The sequence below is a fragment of the Sphaeramia orbicularis genome, chromosome 7 (assembly GCF_902148855.1).
Source record: "Sphaeramia orbicularis chromosome 7, fSphaOr1.1, whole genome shotgun sequence".
NCBI classification, from domain to species: Eukaryota; Metazoa; Chordata; class Actinopteri; order Kurtiformes; family Apogonidae; genus Sphaeramia; species Sphaeramia orbicularis.
Window position 1 is genome coordinate 13732422 of NC_043963.1, and position 23159 is coordinate 13755580.

Genomic DNA, 23159 nt, shown 5'->3' on the forward strand with positions numbered 1-23159 from the left:
TTATTATAATATAATCCTCTCAATTTTGCCTTTTTTTCCCAGAGAAAATCATCTGTTATCCCACATTTAATTGACTGATTATGCAGATGTTCTTTAAATTTTGAGTAAAGTCCAAAGTTATTGTATCAAAACATAAAAAAATGAAGAAAAGGTGACTTTTTCAGCAAAATATAGCATTAACTGAACATAAACCAAGTGTGTTGATCCACTGTCATTGATCTAACTCCATGGATTTTACTGGCGAGTCAATGTTGTAGAAGATGACGGTGTTTCCACGGAAACTGCGGAGCCTCTGAACCTCCAGATGGGTCATATCTGATGTCATGAAAAGGTGACAAACTACATTTTACATCATTTATTTACATGTATCGATAGGAACAGTTTAGATCAGTAGATGCTTTTGGTCGACAGTGGATTTTTGGGTCTTTATGGGTTAAGAAGGAATTAAAACAGGTTGTGGAATCCACTCGACTTTTGCCGGACTGAATATAAAGATAGCTTTGTAGCACCTGGAGGGTTCAAATTCAAACTTTATGCACTATCAGGGTCCAAATACACAAATAAATGAACCAAGGACTAATAAAAGTGGGTTTAGCGAAATATGAGCCCTTTAAAAGAGTCATAAAACACTGAACTAAATGAGCTGTAAAGGTTAAAGTCACTATTTAGTTTGACCTCTGACCCCTTGACAAGAAGCAGCACAAACAAATAAAAACATCTGACAAGTGTTGAATGAAACCTGATATAAAACATCAGAAAATTAATGCCAGAAATTTAATTTTGTCTGAATAAAAGGATTAAAGACATGCTAAATGCAAAGGGAGGTCACACTAAATATGACCACTCTGATTTATACAGAGGCGGAAAAAAATTATTAAACACCCTTTTTTTCTTCAATTTCTTGTTCCTTTTAATACCTGGTACAACTAAAGGTACATTTGTTTGGACAAATATAATGATAACAACAAAAATAGCTCATAGTAGTTTCATTTCAGAGCTGATATCTATCCATTTTCCATGCTTTCTTGATAATAACCAAAATCACTTCAGTTCTTACATCCATATCTATGGCATTGTACTGACAAAAACAGTGCTTTTAGGCATTCCATGTTTTCTTTTCTGTCTGTTTTAGTCACATGATACACACAGGAGTTAGTACTGGATTGCATAACCATTGTTTTTGATGACTTTTGATGGTGTAATATTGTTTTCCTTGCTTCCTGCATTTCCTTGCTTTTGTAAATATTATTAAGAATATTTTAACAACTATAACATTAGTTACAATTAACAAACAGTTGTCAGCGTATTTCCTCCATATATCATCCCAAATCTGTGTATCTGAGTCTCAGCAAATCCAGGTCAAATCAAGTCCTTAAACACAGCATTACAGCAAAAACAGTGGTGAGTCTTTCCATCTCATGAATATCTTTAATTATTTGTTATGTATTGTATATGTTTTTGATGACTTTTGATGGTCCAGTAATTTTTTCCGCAACTGTAGAAGCTGTTTTTACCCTGAAATTTTGTTTTTTCTTGCTGTACATACTTCACATATATCAGATTGTTTATGCACATGTATGGTCATTAGAACTTTACTAAACCAACAAACCTAATGTTGGATCAGGACTTTTTTGCAGTCCTGTATATTATATGTAGGCAGACAAAACTGGGACATTTAGAAATGATGATGCAGACACACATTTGCTGCTAGATCGTTCTTTTCTTGTGACCCTTTCCAGACACAACACATGCTGTCTTTGACGAACAGCTGTGAATTCATCTTGAATACTAAATTCCAGCAGCTGTGGTGTTGTTAAACTCTGCTTTTTATCATGACAATCCTGCCTGTATTTATAGCAGGCGAGCTGTTGTCGGAGGATGATTCTCATGTCCAGCTATGTTATCGTCTCCGCTGTCAATGTTCCGAGAATATTCCTGAAACATTGCCAGAACACAAGTGTGGACGTGGCCTCGGTGTCACTTTTCCAAATAGGACCAAACACTGTATCTCATTATTTCAAGCTACATTTGTGCATGAGTGGTTTCAATTTAGACAAAACGATTCTTCCACTTATGATGATTTATCTGAAAGGAGAGTGAATTGGTGAAGATACTGCAGTGGTTTGGGTTAAAAATATATACAGCTCTGGAAAAAAATAAGAGACCACTGCAAAATCATCACTTATATTTACAGGGTGGGGAAGCAAAATTTACAATATTTTGAGGCAGGGATTGAAAGACAGTGTATGACCAATTAGTTTATTGAAAGTCATGAGAATTTATTTGCCACAAGAAAACTGACATAATAGAAAATGTTTTTATTCTATGTGTCCTCCTTCTTTCTCAATAACTGCCTTCACACGCTTCCTGAAACTTGCGCAAGTGTTCCTCAAATATTCGGGTGACAACTTCTCCCATTCTTCTTTAATAGTATCTTTAAGAAAGTCGACATTGCTGTGTGATGTTCTATTGGTAGCATGTTCTAAAACGCCCCAAATAGCAGAATCCAGAGGGTTTAGATCTGGGCTAGAAGGCGGCATAAACATGATTCCCAAAAATTGCTAAAGTTGGATTTGTTGCTGTTGTCAACAAGTGTTTTGGTGTTCTTGTGTAAGATTTTAACTTCAAATCATATTTTACTGCATTTCTAACAGTCTTGTTGTCTACCTCAAGTTCAATTGCCATTTTTCTCATGGATTTGGTTGGATCCTTTAGGATTTTGGATTTGAGAGCTTTAATAAAAGCTTTGGTACGTTTTTTGTTGCTTCCTCCACTTCCAGACTTTCTCGTAATAGTTTTGCTCATAGTCATTCTCTTCTTTACATTATAAACAGTCTTTATGGACACTCCAACTATTTTGAAATCTCCTTTGGTGTGATGAGTGCATTCAGCAAATCACACACTCTTTGACGTTTGCTTTCCTGATTACTCATATGGGCAAAAGTTTCTGAAAAGGTATGGATAATAGTGTTAGGTATGATTATGACATCAATATATGTTTGGTTTCAAAACAATTGACGTAGTGCCTGCTGAGAAAAAACAACTAATGTTCATTGTAAATTTTGCTTCCCCACCCTGTATAGGTATGTGTTTGAGTAAAATGAACAATTTTATTTTCTTCTCTAAACAATTGACAACATTTCTCCCAAATTCCAAATAAAATATTGTTATTTAGAGCATGTATTTGCAGAACATGACAAATGGTAAATGTAACTAAAATATGCAGGTTTCAGACCCAAATAATGCAAAGAAAACCAGTTCATATTCATTTCTAAACAACACAATACTAGTGTTGTAACTTGGGAAAAGTTCAGACATAAATATTTGGTAGAATAAGTCGGATTTTCACGTGTTGCCTCTCCTCCGTTGCTGTTGGATGACTTTATGCAGCTCCTGGCACAGAAATTCAAGAAGCGTCTCATCTCTTTTGGTCCATTTTCCAATTAACAAATACAAAGCTTGTGGAAATGAAATAAAGAATAATGAAATACTGCAGAAACACTACGAGTATAGTCCAGCAATCAGCGCTCTGCAGTACACAGCCCCACCCCTAAGAATTCCTGCTAATCTGAAAAGTACTACCTCCCTACCAGGAACTTCTTCAGGGAAAGTTTGGGGCTGAGGGAAATTTTTTTTTACCTGGGTAATTTAGATGCAAACGCACTGGGGTTTTTCAAAGTTCAGGGTAATGCTCAAAGTTCCTGCGGTGGAAAAGGGCCTGTTGTCAGAGCAGAAGTCCAGTAGTTTTCAAGAGTTATTTTTGGATTCCAGTTACCGTATTTTCTGGACTATAAGCCGCTACTTTTTTCTCTCGCTTTGAACCCTGCGGCTTATACAACGATGTGGCTCAAGTATAGATTTTTACGGGCTAACGGCCTCCAGGGGGCGCTCTAGCAAGAAAGCGCCAAAGTGAGACAGAGGTGGAAGAGGTGATGAAGAGGAGAAGTTTTAAGCTTAACTTTTAACAATCATTTTGCGTGTCATGCACAAACCCTCATCATGGAAAACACACAAAGAAATGCACATGATGCAGCTTTTAAGTTAAAAGGAATCGATGTGTCTGTCTAAGAAGGAAATAGAGCTGCTGCACGTACGTGCTATTGAGAGTGACAACGAAAGAGAGATGTAGAAGGTGTGTGACGGAGCTTTTGTGAGGCTGTTCAACTCTGACACTGAAGAAGACGACTGCAGTGGTTTCAATGCACAGGAGGAAGATGAAGAAAGCGATCAATGACTTTTCTGGGTTTTTTAACCAGCCCTGTTCCTGCCGTTTTACTGCTGTGTTACAGGCACTGTTTGGAAAAAGCGGTTAAGGCAGTGGTTACCAACCTTTCTTGGCTTCTGACCCCATTTTAACATCACACATTTCTGGTGACCCCAGACATTTCAAACAGTGACTTTTTTCTGAAATTAATTTGCTTTTGATCATGTAATAGTTTGCTATACTGTGTTGCAAATAAATGTTAATTTTAGACACATTTAGTCTATATAATGTATATTATTTTGGACGGAGGCAGAAAAGTCAGGTGTAGATTACTGCACAAAGGGAGAATTTTATTTTCCTTGGTCAGGATATGTACAGTCAGTCCAGCTTGGATTTACAAGGCTGACAATTAATATTGAACAAACAAGAACTCAAACTATGAATTATGAAAGAGCTGCAGCATCTGAAACTGACCACAATGGACATTTGAAAGATAAACAGAACCACAGTGCTTCAGTTTCAGCTTCAGTTTGTCATGTCTTTTATGGATTGTGATTGTCTCTCAATTCCACATATATTTTTTATTTGTAGATTTTTTATTCTTATTTTTATCAATCACTAGAAATTTCAGGTGACCCCATTTGAATTCCAGGCGACCCTACATGGAGTCCCAACCCCAAGGTTGAAAAACACTGGGTTAAGGTATGTAAATAAATATTTAAATAATCTTTCTGTTTACCATCTTTCTGTGTAAATATCTCATGTTACAACGTGGACACCTGCGGCTTATAATCAGGTGCGGCTTATATTCAGGTGTGCTCTATAGTCCGGAAAATATGGTACTTTTTTGCTTCTAATGCTGCGTTTCCACTACGTGGAACCAGCTCAACTTGGCTCGGCTCGGCTCGGCTCGACTCGACTCAGTATTCCTGGAGAGCGTTTCCATTACAAGATACTACCAACTTTACAGTACCTGGTCGTCGTAGTGATGCAGCGCGTTACTTCCGTGTTGTCTGTTTAGACAGTTGCTGATAAACTCGCTCGTTGCGTGTTGTCTCGTCTGAATTTTTACGTCGGCCACCAAAGACTGAATCTCCTCGACCGACCATGGTGTAGTTTTGGGCTGTTATCATGTAGATTAATGTACCGCTATATTTACTGTCAACTTCTGCATCTGTTTTTTGTAAAACAGCAGGTCACAGAGACAACTGTCTGACCGATCAGTGGTCTGCAGTGTGTACACGTCACGTTTTAGTATCTGGTCCCCAGTCCTGGAACCTTGGCGGAGGTGATACCGAAAAAGAAGTACCGGGTACCAGATTCCAGGTCCTTTTTCGTAATGGAAACGCAAAAAAGGCCGAGCTGAGTCGAGTCGAGTCGAGCGTAGTGGAAACGGGGCATAATAGCACTGTTTTTGCCCATTGTAAGAAGATAGCGATGACCACAGAAGTGGTTTTTATACTTTTCCTTCTTAAATAAGACGTGGATCAGGTGTTTAGTCAGTAAAATAAGGTGTGCTTGTGTTGGAATTCAGCAGACACAGGATTGGAATGGCTGTCATACATGCACACATGCTGACTTCAGAGGAAATTGCAGTGGTCTCTTAGTATTTTCCAGAGCTGTATATGTAGAAAACCTTCAGTCAGTTCTGTTTTTTATTGCCTATGTTTCTTTATGCTACCTTTTCTAAGCTAGAGCCAATGTCGTCAGAGCATTCAAGCTAATGAAAAGCATGATGTCAGTCTTCTTTCCAGCTAATGCCCTCCATTCTGGAAACAGAGAGGACAGGAAGTGACTTGGACGTCTGATTCATGGGAGTGGACATTCAAACTGTGAGCAGCATACACGGGTCAGCAAATAGATCCCACTCAGGAGAAAAGCCCCCCGCAGGCTACGGCCATGCAGCTATAGGTAGAGCGCTCATTGTGGAACATTATAATGATGTTTGTCACTGCTGATGATTCTGCTTGAGTAGAGAACAAGAGGGGTGCGAGTAGCTTTGGACTCAATGGAGCAGAAGAATGGCTGAGAGAGATGATGGTGGTGGCAGAAGGGGGGGTGGGGGCGGGGGTAGGACGGGGGGGTTGATTTAATAGGTTGGTATACTGAGCCGGGCCAACATGGACGGTAGTGGGAAAAGGTGCATGCTGGGTGATAACATCCCCACTGACCTCATTATATCAACATGAGCTAATGATTTAATGGTATGTAATTCAGCAGATGTTTGGGATCGCATTGATTAGCTACAGCGACTGGATGTCACTTATGTGGATTTGTGATATCCATTTGTAACTGAAGGATGCAACTACAGCAGGGTACACACTTAAAGATAATTGGGCTGGTTTTGTCCCGATTTTCCCCCTTCTCGACCAAGGACAGCAAACGCCAGATTATTTTATGTTTTATAAGTTTATCCTATAGATTATCCTGTGGTCTGAGGTGAGTTAAGAGTGAATTTGTCCCGATAACTGGCTCTGAAACGAGTCGGGACCGATAATTGTAAATATTAAACTTGTTCAATATTTACGACGAAAAATCTTCGTGTGTGGGGAAAGACGACAACTCCCGAGAGTCCTGCACAGGTCCACTTTTCCAAAGCCGTACCCGTATACATTAGACCCATAACACAACCCGACCCATGATTAAACACATTAGTAACTCACTTTTAAGGGCTTTATTTTTGCCTAAAATGCACACCACCAATAAATCTAATATGTCTAATATGTGCTGCTTAAGGACATCTGTGGGCCGATGTAAATAGAGATAATAATACTTATAATTAGGGTGCAGTTTTTTGGGGGAGATGGGGGGGATTGGTTTTTACATCCCTACTTCTGCTCAATGAATTTCATCCTCGGGGGTGGGGGGGGGGGGCAACCAACCAACTGAAATAACAGCAGTTGTGAAAATTTTATATAAGATTCGGTGTATAATAGAGGAATAGAACCCGGGAGGGATGTTGAAAATATGTAAAGTTTCACTTTCATGGGAAGGCACACCCCCCCCCCCCCCCTTTGTTTTTTTGTTTGTTTGTTTGTTTTTGTTTGTTTAATTTTGTATTTTTGAAACCTTTATGTCTTCCCTTTTTTTTTCTTTTTCTCCTTTCTTATTATGGTTGCCCTTCTATTTTCTTATCTGTGATTATTATGTCATATTTTGGGCACCTCTTTTGTAATCTTTCCATAATTAAGAGAATTAAGTCCTCCTTGTAGATTCGAACTTGGTAGTACTAAAGGGATAATAGGGAGGGTAAGAAGGGGTGGTTGGGTGGGTGGGAAAAGGGCATGCTGTCCTTAAAGTTGTCCTCACTTAAACAATGTATGTATCTTATTTTTTACAGAAACATTGTTTGTGACTGTATGTGTGCATTGAAAACTTTAATAAAAACTGTTGTTATGGAAATGTTCAACTGATAACCCACACACAAAGAGGAGGAGAGAAAGTTAGAGTTAAAATAAATAAATGCATTTATTGAGAAGTCAATCACAGAGAAACTCTGTAAGTGAAGTCTGATTAAACAAGAGAAAACTAAAGATTATATAGAACCAAATCCAACCCCCTCAAACTATGATGTCATTCCTTACGTACATCATACCACCCCATACTACTCCTTCTCTGCTCCGTGAAGAGGTCATGATGACCTCTCCACTCTAACCTTGCTTGGATCCAATCTGGAGTGCAGGCGCCATTCTCTATCTACACATTCAGACATTTAGGTGTTTGGGTTTTAACTCAAGGCAAGAACTCCGTTCCTGGGTTGGGGGTGTTACAGAGTGATAAACATCACACATAATGAATAATGACTCAGCATTAAAAGAAGATGTACTAACAGTATAAAATATAAAGAGTATAAAATATAAAAAGTAAATTTTTCCACCACACTGTTAAAAGAAAAAAGTTGCACTTTCCTTTCACGCCAGCATTAGTTACGTTAGTTATGGACCGCACCCCCATGTATATAACTGCTCCAAAAAAAAAAAAATCACACCCTGATTATGATAATGCATTTTATTTATAGGCACCCTTCTTGGTACTCAAGGACACCGTACAGTAAACAGGAGAGTACAAAACAAGCAATAAAACAGAGTAAAAAGGCAGGTTAAAAACTGGACAATGTAATTGTGGTCCTAAACAGATGGATTTTGAGTTTGGATTTGAAGAGAAGGAGTGAGGTGGTATTTCTGAGCTCTGGTGGCAAGGAGTTCCAGAGTTGCTCACTTCGATTTGATTTGATTTATTTATTTATTTCGAACATGCAAAGAAACAAAATAAAACAAAACAAAGCAAATTAAGACAAAACAAAACAACATTTAAAAGGACAGAATCTATCTTCAAACACATACAAGTCTGAATATTGCATGGTCGAAATAAATAAAACAAACTAGCTGTGGATCAACCACGGTGAAATTAGAGGATCGTCATCATTAAATGTCCTGCAAATTATTTTCATCCACGAATTTTTATGTTTTCACTTCCTTACCCGCTACCCATATTGTTTAATTTTACCCAGGCCCATACCCATGAAAATTCTTCTTTTCTTTTTTGTTTTTTACCAGTCCACGCATGTTTTTATGGGTCACACTGGTCTACAAGGAAAATGCTTCCAGAATGAAAGTAATGGAATTTTACCACATGAGAGTCACTGATAAAGAAAAATCAAGTCAAAAATGCTGTTTGGCTGAACTTTCCAAGATACAGCCTTGGGTCAAAATGTGAAATTCAAGAATTAACGAGAGAATGGGTTTGACTCAAAAGGAATATTTGTCTCAGAGCTACAAGATCTACTTCAAAACACTGTCTGCACATTAGAATACATTCACTTTACAGGTTCTATTTAGTGGAAGATTTATAAAACTATTATATAAATGTACATAAACCAATATATATATGTAATAACACTTAATCATATACCTTGAAAACATCAGCAAACCGGCACTTTTGTCATTTATTTTCCAATTAATCTTATTAACCCTTTCATGCATAGTGGTCACTACAGTGGACAGTTACTCTACAGCTTTACTCTTGTATATTCATGGGTTTTGTTGTTTTAGTTCCATATCAGCCAACACAGTGGACACTTATGCATCATCTCATAAACTGCAATTCATACCATTATTGTAACTTTGCTGTTCTAGATTGGTTCTTGAGAGGAAATCAATTGTTAATATTTATTTTTTGCATATTATCTCCATGAAGTGAGTAATAACCAGTATTAGAATATGTTAAAATGTGAGAAAACATCAGATTAGCTGCATTAACCTTCATCCTACCAACATATTTCGTATCCTAATCCTACCAACCGGGGTCCATGTGGACCCCACTGTGATATATGGTGATATCACATCTTAGTAACAGATAGGAAACATCACTTAATTTTGGAATGTTTTTATAACGTATGAAAACAGTTTGTATTGTAAAACACCGTTACAATAACCTCTTGCTCGACCCCTGGCTCGACCCCGGCCATCAGCTCACCAAGGGCTTGTGCAGCAGTGTACCTAGCTCTTCTATTTCTATTGGCCATCACTTACTGAAACAAATAATAAAATTATATTTTAGATGCTCATTATGGACTAGGGCGACACGGTGGTGCAGTGGTTAGTACTCATGCCTCACAGCAAGAAGGTCCTGGGTTTGATTCCAAAACCAGTTGATGGGGGGTGGGACCTTTCTGTGTGGAGTTTGCATGTTCTCCCCGTGTCTGTGTGGGTTCTATCTGGGTACTCCGGCGTCCTCCCACCATCCAAACACATGCACTGATAGGTTAACTGGTTAATCTAAATTGCCCATAGGTGTGAAAGTGAGAGTGATTGTTTGTCTCTATATGTTCAGCCCTGCGATGAACTGGCGACTTGTCCAGGGTGTACCCCGCCTTCGCCCCTATGTAGCTGGGATAAGCTCCAAGTGACCCCTGTGACCCTGGTGAGGATAAAGCGGGTTCAGAAAATGAATGAATGAATTATGAACTAAGAAAAACCGCTATTCAACTGGGGTCCATTTGGACCCCGATCGCAATTTGAATACACTACCCATTATGTCAGATTGTTTTTGGAACTAATATAAGCAATTGAACATGGACATACAGACAGACAAACTCCTAGCACAAAATGATCATTCAATGAATGATACAGCAGAGACGTATAAAAATCATGTCCTGGGGTCCAGTTGGACCCCATCTGGTAGGATGAAGGTTAAACATTGTTTCATTTCACAGTTTTCATATCACTTTATGATATTGGGTTTTAAATACATGTTTCTTTGCTTCAAGAATAAAATTTATGGTGTAACTGAGTGGACATTTTTGTAACTCCATGAAAAACAGGTTGATTTAAAAAAAAAAATTTAATCACATTGTTTTTTTTTTCATGCCTAAAGAGGAATAAAAACACTCAGGAAAAAAAAAATTGATTAAGGTTCTCATAATTCATGCATGAAAGGGTTAAAATACATAACATTTAGCACATTTAATCTCTGAAGCAAATCATTTCTAAAAAATTGTAGACCAGTGTTACCCGACTCGATGCAGGACTCTGCTCCCGAGTCATGCTATGTTTCTTCTTCTCCTTTGTTTTTGTTAGAGCATGCGAGATTTCTGTAATGGAGGACTAGATTCTACATCGGAGGTGGGACAGAATTGTTATGTGTGTGTTATGCTGTGTTGAGATTATCGGAGCACACCACACACAGTACCATCAAAAGTGTTCAATATCTGATTTTTTGTCTTTATGTGTGGGGTCTGTAGCAGATAAAAAATGTCCTCAGTTTTGGAAAATCCTTATGTGTGTGTCCTGCTTTAAGAGAGTCTGTAGTATGAGAGTGGACACAGGTCAAACAGAACACAGACAACAGACTGAGGCTCGGCTCTGATTTGGTGTTTATCCCACTAACCTTACTATTTGACCCTATTCAGTCCTATCAACTTTCAACGAACCCGGACTCTGGGGTGAAACAGCCCCGAGGGATTGTTGTTGGATCAGTGGTTTGACCTTACAACACTATACTGAACAATACACTTTGTAAAAAACAGTTACGCATCTAAACTGCATAAAAAAAGGTATCTATTATATGCAGCAGATGACCTCATGCAGCACCATTTATTTGCATTTCTTATATATGTCCTCTTATTTTTCTGCTAAGAGAAAAATACACCATATGCCTCATGTTTTCTGAGTAAATATCTGGTACAAAACCAAGACTTGGACAGAAAAACATGCAAAAAAAAAAAGAAAAAAAAAGAAAACAAAATACAGAGCTGTAGTCAGACATACAGTCATAGAAAAAATTATTAGACCATCAAAAATCATCAAAAACAATAGTTATGCCATCAAGTACTAACTCCTGTGTGTATCATGTGACTAAAACAGACAGAAAAGAAAACATGGAATGTCTAAAAGCACTGTTTTTGTCAGTACAATGCCATAGATAGAGATGTAAGAACTGAAGCAATTTTAGTTATTATCAAGAAAACTATGGGAAATGGATAGATATCAGCCCTGAAATTAAACTCTTATGAGATATTTTTGTTGTTATCATCATAATTGTCCAAACAAATGTACCTTTATACTGCAAAAATCTAAATCTTACCAAGTGTATTTGTCTCATTTCTAGTCCAAATCTCTCATCACACTTAAAATAAGACATAATCACCTAAAGAGGAACTTTTCAGTGAGATATAAGAGCTTATTTTTAAACATTAGATCTTGAAAATCTTATTTCAAGAAATCTTGCCAAGATAATTTTCACTTGTTAAATTGACAGATTTTCTGTCTGAAATTAAGCAAAGAAAATCTTAAATTAAGCAAAAAAAATCTTGAATTAAGCAAAAAAAAAATCTTGAATTAAGCAAAAAATCTTAAATTAAGCAAAAAAAAAAAAATCTTAAATTATGCACAAAAAATCTTGAATTAAGCAAAGAAATCTTAAATTAAGCAAAAAAAAAAAATAAAAAAAATCTTGAATTAAGCAAAAAAATCTTAGATTAAACAAAAAAAATCTTGAATTAAGCAAAAAAAAAAATTCTTAATTTAAGCAAAAAAAAATCTTAAATTAAGCAAAGAAAATCTTAAATTAAGCAAAAAAAATCTTGAATTAAGCAAAAAAAAAAAAAAAAAAAAAAATCTTGAATTAAGCAAAAAAAAATTCTTGAATTAAGCAAAAAAAATCTTGAGTTAAGCGAAAAAATCTTGAATTAAGCAAAAAAAAAAATCTTGAATTAAGCCAAAAAAATCTGCCAATGGAACAAGTGAAAATTATCTTGGATTTCTTGAAATCAGATTTTCCAGATCTATTGTCTAAAAATCAGTTCTTTATATCTCGCCGAAAAGTTCCTCTTTAGGTGATTATGTCTTATTTTAAGTGTGATGAGATATTTTGATCAGAAATGAGAAAAACACACTTGGTTAGATTTAGATTTTTGCAGTGTAGTTGTACTGAACATTAAAATGAACAAGAAACTGAAGAAAACCAGGGTGGCCTAATCATTTTTTCCACAGCTGTATGTCCTCTTATTTTTCTGCTAAGAGAAAAAATATGCCCTATGCCTCATGTATTGTCAATAAATATCTGGTGCATAACCAAGACTTGGACAGAAAAACATTAAAAAAAAACCCCACAGAGCTGTAATCAGACATATATGATATTTAGATGTGGTTTTTAATGACATCCTGCAGTGAAGTTACAGATGGAACCAGCTGAAAACATACAGTCTGGGTTTTTAACTGCGGCATCTGAACACCTGATGTTCCCCTCTATGAAAGCAGAAGAGGCAGACCCTTAGAGCTACTATAGAAACCATAGATTGCACATAAAGGTGGACACATTGTACTGTTAGCCATAAAGACAAAGCCTTTAATCTGTTGTCATGGGAGCTGCCGTATTGACACCATATGGAGCCAGAACGTAGAGCCGGGGTCGGTATTACAGCTGTCAAACACCTGTTATCAAACAAAACCCATCAGAGGGATGATGATTTGAGCTGAAATCCACCTGATGAAACCCAACGAAGGAGTGTGAAATCACCTCTGAAATATAGAAAAATAAAAATATGTTGGATGTGTGCTTTGAGAGTTCAAGAAACATGGAGGAGGTGGGGTTCATGAGCCATACCACAGTCAGCCACCAGGGGAGGACTGAGACGTTTTAGCTTCAGATTAGCTCTCAGGATGTTCTGCTCCAAACCACAGGTGTCAAACATGCGGCCCGCGGGCCAACACTGGCCCACCAAAGGGTTCAATCTGGCCCTGAGGAGGAATTTGTGAAAATTTGTAAATATTTCTCAAGTTTTTCTTCATTTTTGTACGTGTTTTGCTTTGTTTTTGCTTAATGTGATCATATTTTTTTTTCTTCATTTCTGTTCATTTTGTTAATGTTTTTTCAAATTTGTGTTCATTTTTGTACATGTTTTGGTTTGTTTTTGCTTAATTTGATCATTTTTAAAATATTTTTTTCTTCATTTCTGTTCATTTTGTTAATGTTTCTCAAGTTTGTGTTCAATTTGTACATATTTAGTTTTGGTGTAATTTGAATATATTTTCTACTTTTTCTTAATTTCTGTTCATTTTGTTAATGTTTTTTCAAATTTGTGTTAATTTTTGCACATGTTTTGGTTTGTTTTTGCTTAATTTAATCATTTTTTAAATGTTTTTTTCTTCATTTCTGTTCATTTTGTTAATGGTTCTCAAATTTGTGTTCAATTTGTACATATTTAGTTTTGTTTAATTTGAACATATTTTCTACTTTTTCTTAATTTCTGTTCATTTCGTCAATGTTTTTTCAAATTTGTGTTCATTTTTGTACAACTTTTGATTTGTTTTTGCTTAATTTGATCATATTTAATTTTTTTTCTTCATTTCTGTTCATTTTTTAAATGTTTTTTTCAAATTTGTGTTCAATTTGTACATATTTAGTTCTTGTTTAATTTGAACATGTTTTCTACTTTTTCTTCATTTCTGTTCATTTCGTCAGTGTTTTTTCAAATTTGTGTTAATTTTTGCACATATTTTGGTTTGTTTTTGCTTAATTTGAGCCTTTTCTTTAAATATTTTTTTCTTCATTTCTGTTATTTTGTTAATGTTTCTCAAATTTGTGTTCAATTTGTACATATTTAGTTTTGTTTAATTTGAACATATTTTCTACTTTTTCTTAATTTCTGTTCATTTTGTCAATGTTTTTTCAAATTTGTGTTCATTTTTGTACACATTTTGGTTTGTTTTTGCTTAATTTGATCATATTTAATTTTGTTTCTTCATTTCTGTTCATTTTTAAAATGTTTTTTTCAAATTTGTGTTCAATTTGTACATATTTAATTTTTGTTTAATTTTAACATATTTTCTTTTTCTTAATTTCTGTTCATTTTGTTAATGTTTCTCAAATTTGTGTTCAATTTTGTACAACTTTTGATTTGTTTTTGCTTAATTTGATCATATTTATTTATTTTCTTCATTTCTATTCATTTTGTTAATGTTTCTCAAATGTGTGTTCATTTTTATACAAGTTTTGTCCTTCTTATTTTGTATTTTGTTCATTTTTTAAATTTTTTTCTTCATTTCTGTTCATTTGGTTAATGTTTCTCAAATTTATGTTTATTTTTGTACGAGTTTTGCGCTTGTTATTTTTTATTTTGTTCATATTTGTTGTTTTTTATTCATTTTTTTCCTGTTAATTTTGAGCTTGTTTCTCAAATTTCTCAAGATTATAACATGTTTTGTATATTTGTAGATCCACTGTGATCTGTACGTTATAATGTACATGTGGAAATGATAAACTGAGGCAGAATGTTGTTAATATTACATTTATTTTTCTTAGGAAATTTCTTCTTTTTCTTCTTTTCTTCTTCTCTTCTTCTCTTTTCTTCTCCTTCTTCTTCTTCTTCTTCTTCTTTTCTTCTCCTTCTCCTCCTCCTCCTCCTCCTGGAATGTAGACCAGAATAGTTCTTGCCAGTAACCAGGATGCACAAATCTAACACTGTCTCCATAAAAGGTGTGTTACATTTCAAAACCTCCACTGAGGAGGTTGAGGAGATCTTTAAATTGGTTACTAATTTACCACTAGATGTTACTAAATATTACAAACTAAAACATTTAAAGTGATTGGCTGGACATGAAAATGGAAGCAGATGGACCTGGAGAAACAAATGAACAAATTATTGGATTGGTGGAACTGACTGACTGAGTTGAGAATAAGTTAAAAAAAAACAAACAAACAAACATATGTTCTCACACGGGCACTTTTTGTTACGTTAGTGAGAGTAAAATTTTCTCTTATCTCCAACAATGAACAAAAACAACCCCAAAGATCAATATCTACAGTCAATGGAACAAGCTACAAACAAATTACAGATAAACACAAAAATAAGCCAAATATTTTTTGTCTATTACTTCCCGTCTGCCAGAACTGCATTGTGTTTGTACCAAGGTTATAATAGTTCTGGATTTTTCATTATTGTTTATTTTTATTTAGTTTTGACTTTTTTTTCTCCTCTAATTCAGTTAGTTTTAATTTGTTTTTAGAGCAGGTTTGCTAGTTTTGATTAATTTTTGTTTTTTTTTCCTAAATGCTTAGTTTTAGTTTTTTTTTATTTTTTTTATATCTTTTACCTTATTCTCTGTCGAATTAAAATAAATCCCAGACAGGACTGCTGCTTTCTCCCAACTTTGGTCTCCATGTTTCCAGGTAGAATGGGGACGAGAAGACGACTCTAAACCACAAGTGACGACAAGTAACGGACCGTTAAATATCATTTGGTGCAGCTAAAATTGCTCGAGGGAAATAAATCAATTTCATATGAATCGGACATTGACAAAGACAAAAACTAAAGGAATTATAGCCATAATTTTTTATCCGTTTTAGTTAGTTTTGTAAGCACACAACACACTTTCAGTTGTTTTTTTTTTCTTTTAATTATAGTTTTAATTTATTTCAGTTAACGAAAATGCTTTTTTCAATTCTAGTTTTCGTCAGTTCGTTAGTTTTCGTTAACGATAATAACCTTGGTTTGTACATTGGATTTGTTTGAACTCTTCCCTCAGCTGACAGAGGAGGCATTTCAAAAGCTTAGGTAAACATGATCTGACAGGAAAGCTCTACAGTGACAAAATACTAAAGACGAAAAATGAGAAGGCTAATTTGATGCGTGGAGTCCTGCAGTGTGAAAAGGCAGAATAATTTGTCACATATGAACGTGGCGTTGGTGAGAACACAGTGACTGGAGGACTGTTGTGTTAGCCGCTCTGAAAAGGCTGCACCTGGCCACTTGTATTACCTAGGATAGAGGATGTACACGCAGAGAAGGAAATTAAGATCAAACACGGAATAATCAGAAGCTCCCAAATGGTTGTGAGGGTAATCACTGCAGAAGTCAGAGGGTTGGACATACGTACAAATGTACAGCTCCATGTTTGTGTCATGTTGTGCTTGTTTTCGACGCCCCGTGGTGCAGTTAATCATTATCACACCTCACCAGCTGTTTCGGTGTCATTTCGGTTTAGTTATCTCCAACATCTAAGCCCAGCAGCTCCATTAGTTTCCAATTGGAAAGCTGTTGGACACATGTTGTTTTGTTGCTCAGCAGAAATTGACCAGCGTTTCTTTTCAAAATGACTTTAGCGTAGTTGCAGCGGTGTCGTTCAACTTGGTCACCAGTTTCCATCTGTTCCGCTGTGCAGTTACAGTCAATGAAACGTGGTGGTCAGTCTGGGATGTGATTGCAATTTACATTTGTCCTCTTTCCACAGATAATTGTGTGGTTAACACTGTTGAAATGAAGTGGAGCTCACTTGAAACTGTCTGTTTCACAAACCGTCGGCCTGATCAGGAATAATTTTGCAGAAAAGTCCTCATAGTTAAACGCCATTGTGAGAATGAACAGATTTCATTGTGGTTCACCGTAGATTGGGGCAATTGCTTCTTTTCAACAGGACACTGGGATGAAGTGGAAACAAAAGGAAATGTATTTGACTGTTCTTGACCAGAGGAGTCCTCACCACAGTGCAGTGTAGGACTGGAGGTGGATGCAAACACTGCCCCTGCAATAAGGGTTCTTCTTGTTGCATTTCAGAAAAATACAGGTTTCTATATTAACTCTGACACTAGTCAAACCTGGAGGAATTTGTACAGTTATGGGAACCTTATATGAACGTTATGGTATCTGGAAAATAGGGACATGTCATACAAATTATCATTGATTTTTTTTTTTTTTTTTTAAATTGATTTATTTATTATAAATTTATCATGACTGCTGTATTTTATTATTATTATTATTATTATTATTATTATTGTTATTATTATTGTTATTATTATTATCATTATTTTCTACATATATGTTCACAGTTTCATAAGAATATATGTATGTTTTATCTCTCTCTCTCTTTTTATGTATTATAAATTTATCATGACTGCTGTATTTTAATATGTTTATCATTATTATTATTATTACTATTATTATTTTCTACATATATGTACACAGTTTCATAAGAATATATGTATGTTTTATCTCTCTCTCTCTCTTATTTATTATAAATGTATCATGACTGCTGTATTTAAATATTTGTATTACTATTATTATTATTATTTTCTACATATATGTACACAGTTTCATAAGAATATATGTATGTTTTCCTCTCTCTCTCTCTCTCTCTCTCTCTCTTTGTCTCTCTCTCTCTCTCTCTCTCTCTCTCTCTCTCTCTCTCTCTCTCTCTCTCTCTCTCTATATATATATATATATATATATACATATATATATATAATTTGGTGCAAGTCTATGTGGTGTGAATGGGTGTGTGTATGAGTGATTATGTTGTTTTGATTCATGTTTGTTATGTAAAACTTAAATACCAATGAAAATATTGTGAAAAACAAAACAAAACCTAGACACTAGTTGCTTTTCCATTGGACATCTGTGCGAAACTTTACCAACATTTACTAAAAAAAACCCAAAAGTGCGTAATGTTGTTTTTTCCATTAAATCGAGAATGCAATTATTTGTTTATGACATGAGAAGTCATTCCATGAACATGGCAACGAACATGAATATCACCTTGATTTACAGATATATTCATTATTCTTATATATTACCCTCTATCCCGTACTAAATTAAAAAATGATTCAGTTTCCTCATATGTCCACACATACCGTGCCATGTTTCTTGTAAAACTCTTCTTCACTTGTTGTAACGTCCGTCAACATCTGTTTTTTTATTCATGTGACTCCAGTTGCACTAAAAGGTCTTTCCATTGCCGTTTTGAGAGATATACCAATTGTGTTACGCCCGAAAAGCCACCTCTTGCCAGTGCAAAAAATTTAAGTCGAAAAATGAGAGTTTTGGCGAATTTGTCGTTTTTCCATTAGGCACATTTTTATGTGCAAGTTATATTTGTGCTATTTGAGGGTCAATGGAAAAGTGACTACTGATTCACTGTATTTCTTATTTATTTATTTATTTATTTATTAGGGACAGTGCATAATAATGAACATCTACAACAACTGCAGCACATAGAATTGCATTGAAGATCACTTTTCAAAACATTTATCTCCTACATACATCAACAACTTTGGTGCTAAAACTCTGGAAACTTTACTGGACATTTACAATTATGTTGGCATTGTTGTGGAATTTTTAGTTGTATACTGTAAGTAAATGAACTTTTCAGACGCTCCTTCATTCCAACCATTCGTTCCATCAGACTGTACAACAGCAGCTTGGCTTGAACTCTATCCTGCTCTAAGCGGTCGTTGCATTTGTCAGTGTCGCTGCACACCTGTAAAAAGTCACCTACTACATGCTTACTACTTTATCCTCATTATTATTGCTATTTTTGACACTTTAGTCACTTGAACTAACTTGTTTGTATTGTTTATGTTTTTTCTCTTTTTCTATTGTATTGACACATACTATCTTGTGCTGCTGCACACACTTGAATTTCCCCCTTGGGGGATCAATAAAGTATATTTTATCTTATCTTAAATGGACCTGGCCAAGCAAGTAGTGGAGTGAGAAAGTACTGCAGCAACATCATTTCATTTGCACAGGGTGGGGAAGCAAAATTTACAATATTTTGAGGCAGGGATTGAAAGACAGTGTATGACCAATTAGTTTATTGAAAGTCATGAGAATTTATTTGCCACAAGAAAATTGACATAATAGAAAATGTTTTTATTCTATGTGTCCTCCTTCTTTCTCAGTAACTGCCTTCACACACTTCCTGAAACTTGCGCAAGTGTTCCTCAAATATTCGGGTGACAACTTCTCCCATTCTTCTTTAATAGTATCTTCCAGACTTTCTCGTAATAGTTTTGCTCATAGTCATTCTCTTCTTTCCATTATAAACAGTCTTTATGGACACTCCAACTATTTTTGAAATCTCCTTTGGTGTGACAAGTGCATTCAGCAAATCACACACTCTTTGACGTTTGCTTTCCTGATTACTCATATGGGCAAAGGTTTGTGAAAAGGTATGGATAATAGTGTTAGGTATGGTTATGACATCAATATATGTTTGGTTTCAAAACAATTGACGTAGTGCCTGCTGAGAAAAAACAACTAAATGTTCGTTGTAAATTTTGCTTCCCCACCCTGTACATACTACATATGTTATATTTTCTGTGCAGAGATGGAAATATAAAAGACAGTTCATGCAGACACACCCGTTTGTACTCTTTTATTCCCTCACCCAAAGAGAATCGATAAGAGAATCGATTAGGAATCGTATCGATAAGCAATATCGACAATGGAATCGGAATCGTTAAATTCTGAACAATTCCCATCCCTACTGCTACTTCAACATTCTGTGTGTCTACTCCTTTTTTGACTTCTATATGAACAGGTGTGAGGCTGTTCCACACTCTCGACTTCATTTGAGATGGAACATACATATTCTAGTTTCTGTGTTTAGCTTGTGGCTGAAACACAAGCCAAAGTACATTAGTTTAAACACAGGTCAAATGTAATCCTATACCTAAAACAGGCTATTGATGACCTGGTGGATGTGAAGAGTCATAGCTACAGGAAAAAAAAAATACTGAATGAACCCAAACTCAATATTTAATATGAACAGGTTTGCTCTGAAAGCTTCAGTATTAATTGATTTGGAATGTTCAATCAAACTGAAGGAGAATCGCCTTGAGGATGTTGAGTAAAACTCCAGTGGACTCTCCAGATGTATTACACAGTGTTTACGTATTGATCATATGAGCTCGGAGAACTTACAGGGGATTGAACAATCTAGTTCTGAATGCACTTTGAGGTATTGAAAGTTTACATGGTCTGAGCAACCGACGCATGTGCACACATTGTTAAAGGAGACACAAACAGATATATTTGGCAAAAAAAGAGTCGATGAACCATGGGCTGTAGATGTTCTGTCTGCAGATAAAATGGAGGACACAATACAAGGTCAAGTGTGCACACAGCAGCACACCATGACTGCATACGGACAACTAAGAAATAGATAAAACCACAAGTAAAAACAGGTTTTCTCAAACATTAAAGGGCTCATATTTAGCTAAACTCACTTTTATTAGTCTTTGGTTTATTTATTTGTGTATTTGGACCCTAACAGTTCATCAATTTTGAATTTGTACCCTCCAGGTGCTGCAAAGCTATCTTTATATTCATTTTAGCCAAAGAAAAATAAGTGCAATTTTATCAATATTCGGCCTCAGTTTATCATTTACACATGTGGATAACAACGTACAGATCACAGTGGATCTACAGGGAATACACAGGGAAATGTTTTAAAATGCATGATTTGTAATGCGGCTAGTACAAACACTGAATCCAAATGCAGTAACTCGGACACAAAAATAAGGTTCAATGGATTTATTATTCACACACAGGTGGAAGAATAATAATAATGACAGAATCTTGAGGATAAAGGTGGGAGATATCCTCCTCTGATTCGTCCTCCGGTTCGAGGGCGGCAGCCCGTCTCCCCGAGCGGCGTTTGGGGTATTTACCCCGACTGGGGAAAAGCAAAGGGAGGTCAGGGACGGAAACAGGTCATGCACAGGCAGCCTATCACTCAGGCAACAGGACATAAGGGCTAGACAAATACTCACGTACCAGAAAGTCAGGGCGAGAAGATCGAAACCAGGAAACCAGATGAGGCAGACAAAAACCGACAGGGAGCAGGCAGTAGGCAAAAAACCGAGGAATCCAAAAAGGGTCACAACAGGCAGACAAAACGAACAAACGAGGTCAAGACGCTGGTAAGAACTACGAGAGTTACAAACTGGCGACTGACAAGGGGAAAGGACAGGGTTTAAATACACAAAAGGGAGGGAAGACAACTAGACACAGGTGGAGCAAATCAGGGCGGAGACAGGTAATCAGGTAAGAGGTCAGGGAGAACAGAGAACAGGAAGTAAAGACGACAGACAAGACACATGAGGGGAAACTTAACAAAATAAAACAGGAAACGACAAACAAAACATAAAAGACAGACGAGACCAGACTAACGTCTGGCTGCGGGTATGACAGTACCCCCCCTCCTAGGGACGGCACCAGACGGACCAGGGACATCAGGATGACTCCGATGGAACTGTCGTATCAGGTCCGGGTCCAGAATCCGGGAAGCCGGCACCCAGGAGCGTTCCTCAGGTCCATAACCCTCCCAATCCACGAGGTACTGGAACCCTCTCCCTCGCCGACGAGCAGCCATAAGACGTCGGACCGTGTAGGCTGGATCCCCATCAATCATCCGAGGAGGAGGTGGAGGTTGGGTGGGCAGGACCAGGTGGCTGTCTTTAACGGGTTTGATTTGGCTCACATGAAACGTGGGATGGATCCTCATAGACCTTGGCAGTTTAAGGCGTACAGAAACAGGATTAATTATTTTCGAGATAGGAAATGGACCTACAAACCTGGGTGCCAACTTGCAACTCTCAATACGAAGAGGAAGATGTTTGGCCGACAGCCAAACCCGCTGGTCCGGATGGTAAACGGGAGCGGGGCTTCTACGTGAATCCGCCGAGGTCTTGTAACGGCCTGAAGCCTTCAACAGGGCTTGTCTAGCTCGAGTCCAGGTCCTCTTGCATCTGTGGATTAGAGCCAAGGCCGAAGGCACGCCCACTTCCTTCTCCAGTGAAGGAAACAAGGGCGGCTGATAACCATACACCACGTGAAAAGGTGAAAGACCAGAAGAAGCACTGGGAAGCGAGTTGTGAGCAAACTCCACCCACACCAGATGACGACTCCAGGAGGCGGGGTTCTGAGAAGCCAACACACGGAGACCCACCTCCAGGACCTGATTAAGCCTTTCCGTTTGGCCGTTGGTCTGCGGGTGAAAACCAGAAGACAAACTGACAGAAGCACCAACGAGAGAACAAAAGGCTTTCCAAAAACTAGCAATGAACTGAGGCCCCCTATCGGAGACCACGTCTCTAGGGAAACCATGGAGGCGAAAAACATGAGTTAACAGCGCCTCTGCCGTTTCCTTAGCTGAAGGGAGCTTAGGTAGGGGAATAAAGTGCACCATCTTAGAGAACCTATCCACTACAGAAAGAACAACTGTGTTACCATTGGACAAGGGCAAACCAGTCACGAAGTCCAGAGCAATGTCCGACCAGGGTCGTTTGGGGATAGGTAACGGCCGCAGCTCCCCCATGGGAGACTTATTGGAGGTCTTATTGACAGCACATACAGGACAGGCGGCCACGTATTCTGCGACGTCCTTCTCCATGGCTGTCCACCAAAAACGTTGCTTTAGCACAAACAGGGTCCTCTTCACCCCGGGGTGGCACGCCATCTTGGAAGCGTGGCCCCACTGGATCACCTGGGGGCGGAGGTGAGGAGGGACAAACAGGCGGTCTGGCGGTATGCCATCCGGGATCTCACAGTCATTCAGGGCCTCCATAACCAATCTTTCAACACCCCATTGAAAAGCCCCCACCATACAGGAACTGGGTAGAATAGTTTCAGGTTCAGAAACAGATGCGTCAGGAGAGAAGACCCTGGAGAGAG